Genomic DNA, 5550 nt, shown 5'->3' on the forward strand with positions numbered 1-5550 from the left:
GGAGGGGAGGGGAGAAGGGGGAAGGGAAGCCGCACCGCCGCCCCGCCGTCCCGCCGCCTGTGATCCGACTCCGCTCCTCGTTTGGATGTTTCTGCTTCTGCTTCTGCTTCTAATTTTGCTTTGCTTCAACTTCTGATTCTATTTTTTATTCTGATTTTGATTTGTTATTTTTCTGATTTCATTATTGTTGTGCGTTAATTTTGTTGTTGAATTTGATATTGTTAATTTTTGCATTTGAATAATTTTAAATTTGATTATTGGGATTTGATGAGAGTAAGGGTGGTGGTGGTGGTTCTGCTTTCAGTGGATTTTGGGGAAGAAGGAGGAAGGGTATTTTCGTCTGAATGACAATTTTAAAACTAAGTTAAATTTTTGGGACTATTTTGTAGCAAAAAAAAAAAAGTCAAAGATGAAATAAATTTTCAGCCTCTACGTTAGGGACCAAAATCATACTTAGCCCTTATTATTATTAGAAGAGTTGGTATTTTTTTTAATATAGAATTATTTTTTTAAAAATTGTTATTGTCTATGGAAAGCAAAAAAATATATATATAAAATTAGAGATTTTAATTTTAATTTTAAATTTTTTTAAAAACAAAAATCGAAGAAATTGATTTTAATTTTTTATTTTTTAAAAACAACAATCGAATTCGATTTTAACTTTAAAAATATTTAATTTTTAAACATAAAAATCAGTGTCCAAATTTTATATTATATATTTTTGTTGTTTGTAATAAATTCAATTCACCTATTTGAGAAAGGAGAGTGTTAAGTAAATAATAGTCGTCTTGAATAATATAAACAACTACTAATTAAATAAAAATATATCATACTTTTAAATTAATTAATTAAATCTTAATATTAAAATAATCATCTATATATTTAATAAAATAAACATTCAATATATTTATTGTTCACGTTATTTAATATTTTCATTCTCTACTTATATTTTTCTTTTGAGAAATTCCACACTAGAGACATACACTTCTATATTACTACTGTAATATACTTTTTCTTCATTATAGTTATTCATGACATGCATCTCTTTCATTTTAAAATTAAAAAGTGGAAGAAAGGTTATGGGAAGCCATATGAATTTTTTTAAATAAAATCTGAATTATTGGCTATCATTAGCTGACGAACCTGCATGTGGGTCGACGACGGCCGTTTCCTCAATTATCACTTTCTATCTTGATTTTTTTTTTTAACCCGATATCTCCATCTTTGTTTTTCTTAAAGTTCTCTATATTTACGGCCGTTATCCTTCACCGCCACATCCATATTCATTCATTACAAGAATAATTTTATTGACTAAAATGTTTATATAGTTGCGACTTTTAAAAATTGTCACCATTTTAAACTAATTTTACTCTTATATTTAAAAAAAAATTCTAAACAGTTTTTGACAATTATTTTGAAAGACAATAAAATTCTTAAAAAAAATATTCAATCTTTATAAAATTGATTAGTCCTTATATTAAAAAAAATTAATGTTATTTTTTTTGTACAGATACTAATCAATTCTAAAAAAAATTAAAAACTAAATTAAATATTTTTTTATCAAGGACTTCGTAATTCTTTTGAAATATTTGTCAGAAGTCAGACTAAATATTCACTCTTATATTTATGACTGCGATAACAATTATTACTGGTATTATATTATATAAACTATACAATAGTTACAATAGAAAATTGTAGCATTTTATTAGAATTTAGATTTTTATAAACTTTTTTAAGATGATTATTCTAATAAAAATATTTTTAAGTAAAGATGATATTATAAATTAATAGATCATATGAATTATCAAATATTTTAAAATATTATTTTTATATAAAAATATTTTTATAAAAATAATTACATTTTTTATGACTTATATTGTGTTGGTAAATATGTTCCGATCTATATAACTATAACTTTTTTTAGTAGTCACTATTTTGGACTAATCTCATTTGTGACAGTAAACAATTATTACTAGTATAATACAGCATATATAGTAATTAAAAACAATAGAATTGTGTAACTGATAATCGAATTGGAGTTGTTAATTTTAATGATTTAAGCCAAGTTAAAAATCGGTAATAATAGTAGTAGTGATAGTGGTGTTATTGCTGAAATGATTTTAATTTGAAGTAAAATTACATTTGAATTAGGTAATTATATCTTTTATTTTTTTAAAAACATATTATAAAATTTGTTTATCTTTATTATTTTTATTATTTTGAGACAATAACTAAAATGTGTCTTAAAACACATATTAAGATTATTATTTGTCAAAAAATTTAAATTTTTTATTTTAATAAATACACAACAAATATGTTAGAAACTTAAACTTTACATATTTTTCATAAAAAAACTCAAATGATAACCTAACATATACCCTAGCACATGTTAATTAATTAAAGTCTCCTCATTTTTTTTGTGTGTGTGAATTAATGATTAATTATAATCATAATACTCTTATACATTTCAAGGTCTTGATCAATATTCAAATTTGAGTCTTGATTCATAAGTGTTAACTTTGATCTGAAGCTTCTGTACATCGCATGATGAAGTTGGTGCAATAATATAATGGTGTCACCCATAGGGTTGGAGTTAGAATGGTTTCTAGAGGGAGACTAATATAAAAATATAGAATAAATGTCTAAAATAGTTCATAAATTTTAAATTATTACTCAATTTAGTTTTCCATTTTAATAAATAACCAATTAAATCTCTAAAATTTCAAAACATATATCTTTATTAGTCCCTTAAAGAAGTATCATCTAAATATCAATGACATGGAACGTCTAGCTGTATATAAATGTGTACGAAAATTAAATGTGATTCAAATTGGTACCTAGAATTATTTAATAATATCAAAATCAGTCCATCCTCCATTATAAAATTCTTATCTTCAAATTCTTGTCTTCTCTTCTTTGACCACCAGTTACATGTAACAAAAAGGAAACTATGCCATCAGATATTTCTTCTGGTTTGTATAGTAGACATTTCATCAATCAATTATTCAATGCTCTCGCATAATCTTTTTGGGCACTTATCCATCTAGAGAATTGGAAAGTCCAATTGTTAAGCTCTTGCTCAAGCTGTAGATGCAGATACAGATCAGAAGCAGGAGCGTCGATGAACTTGTAATCGCCGTGGATTTTCTTGATGACCTCGTGCTTGTAATCTTCATCTTCCGAATTGAGATTCCCTCCTCCTTTCGAACCTCCCTGGACTCACGAATAGAGTGTACTATGTTTGAGGATAGTACTTTTCATTGCTGTCATCGTCGAAGAAGTTGAGAAAATCCCACAAGAAAGCTCTTTGATGGTTTATCAGTGGCTAAGAGAATGGGGTTGAATCTTAGCCCATTTTTCGCTTAAGAACTTTTGCTGTTCTTTAAAATACTTGAGGAGATATTTCTTGTTTTTGTCTCGTGCCTAGTCAAGAGACTTTTTCATTTTGTCTCGTGACCAGCCAAGAGATATTTTTCAGATTTGTCTCCTATACAGCAGAAACAGAAATGGAGTAGAAGAGAGAGAAAATCACACCAAGATATATCATGGTTCAGCTGCTAAGTGCAATGCAGCCTACATCCAGTCTCCATTACAACAATGATGGAGTTTCACTATAATCATCTTTGATTACAGACACCAATTCTCCCTAGGAACTACCATTCCTATCCGAGACAAGTCCAGAATCTAATCCCAAAGACTGAACTTATTGACTTGATCACTATCAAGCTTTCAACTGCTAAGTGCTAACCCAACTTGCAAGGGGATTCCCACAGAATCATGAAACACAACACATATGTACAAAGGACCTATAAGGACATATATGGATTTTTCTTTTAATTTTGCACACTCTGCCTTTTTCTTCTCTATGACTTTTTCATACAAACCTCACTGTTTGCCTTTTTCTATGAGACTCAAGACAGACAAAATTAAACAGAAAATTTAAAAATGAAGAACATCGAAGGAGAAGAACTTCTATTAGTTTAGGTAGCTATGTGAACACTGTGCCTTGCACTCTCACTTCTTGCTTCAAGCCCTGGCTGTTCTCCCTTATTTATAGAGGGGGAAACCTCCACGGTTGAAACCATTTGAACCAAGCTAAACTTCTTCTTTTTCAAGAAAATAGGTTCGGCCAGAGAGAGAGGAGAGATAACCGAATGCTATATGATAAACCCCGTTTTGACGGTTTATATTGTATTGATTTTAAGAGATTTTATGACCTTCTACCCACATTTATCCATTGAAATAGCATGGTTTCATAACTTCTCCTTTAATTGTGCTTAAGAGTGAAAACATGCTTTTTAGGACTTAAAATAGCTAAATCTAATTCACCTTGATTCCATTAGATGCCTTGATATGTTTGTTAAGTGACTTAAGGTTTAGGAGGCAAAGATTGGACCAAGGGAATGAAGGAAAAGCATGTAGAAATGGAGAACTCATGGAGAAATAAAGGGAACCAAAAAGCTGTCAAGCCCGACCTCTTCGCACTTAATCGACCATAACTTGAGCTACAGAGGTCCAAATGATGCGGTTCCAGTTGGGTTGGAAAGCTAACATCCGGGGCTTCGAAACGATATAAGATTTGCCATAGTTGCATCGCACATAGGGGCACGCACGCGCACAGTACGCGGACGCGCCGATGGTGGCACATTACCCACTTAATGCAACACGTGGCCAGCGATTTTAGAAGCCTTGTGGGCCCAATCCAACTCATTTCTGATGCTATTTAAGCCAAGGATTGAAGGGGGAATGAGGACACTTTCATACTTTTCATACTTTTAATCATTAGTCATAGTTTAGTTTTAGAAGTAATTAGAGTTAGAGAGAGAAGCTCTCTCTTCTCTCTAGAATTAGGATTAGGAATTAGGGTTAGATTAGGATCTCATAGTTCTAGGTTTAATTCAAGTCTCCTTCTACTTCTACCTTCAATTGATGATTGCTACACTTTGGTTCTTCTTTCTATCCCTATCCTCTTGTTGTAATTTCTCTTATTTTGTTTCTAGGTTTTGTAATTGAGATATTTTTGTTCTTTTGTTTTCTTTTAATAATGCAATTTGAGATAATTCACATGATTGTGATGTTGTTGATTGTTGTTTTGTTAATTCTTTGTAATTGTTGGTTTTTGATTCCTTTTATTCTTACAAATAAAAATGCTTTCTTTCATTACCCTTATTCTTACAAATAAAAATCCTTTATTTCATTACCCTCCAAGTGTTTGATGAAATGCTTGAGAGGATGTTAGAGTAGAATTCTATGTTCTTGGCTTGAGAAGGTGACTTAGGATTTCTTGAGTCACTAGTGTCCAATTGATTGATAGTTGATAGCCATTAACTCTAGCCTTCATTAATCCAATTAATGGAAAGCTAGGATTTATGGACTAGGATTGATATAACTCAATTGACTTTCCTTTGTTAATTGATTTAAGGATGACTAAGTGGGATTAATCCTTGCAACTACCATACTTGTGGCTAGTGATAATGATGAAGACCCTTGACAACCAAATCTTGCCAAGACCATTTTGTTAATAAAGTTTTCTTACCATTTACTATTCAT

The sequence above is a fragment of the Arachis duranensis genome, chromosome 6 (assembly GCF_000817695.3).
Source record: "Arachis duranensis cultivar V14167 chromosome 6, aradu.V14167.gnm2.J7QH, whole genome shotgun sequence".
In the NCBI taxonomy this organism is placed as follows: domain Eukaryota; kingdom Viridiplantae; phylum Streptophyta; class Magnoliopsida; order Fabales; family Fabaceae; genus Arachis; species Arachis duranensis.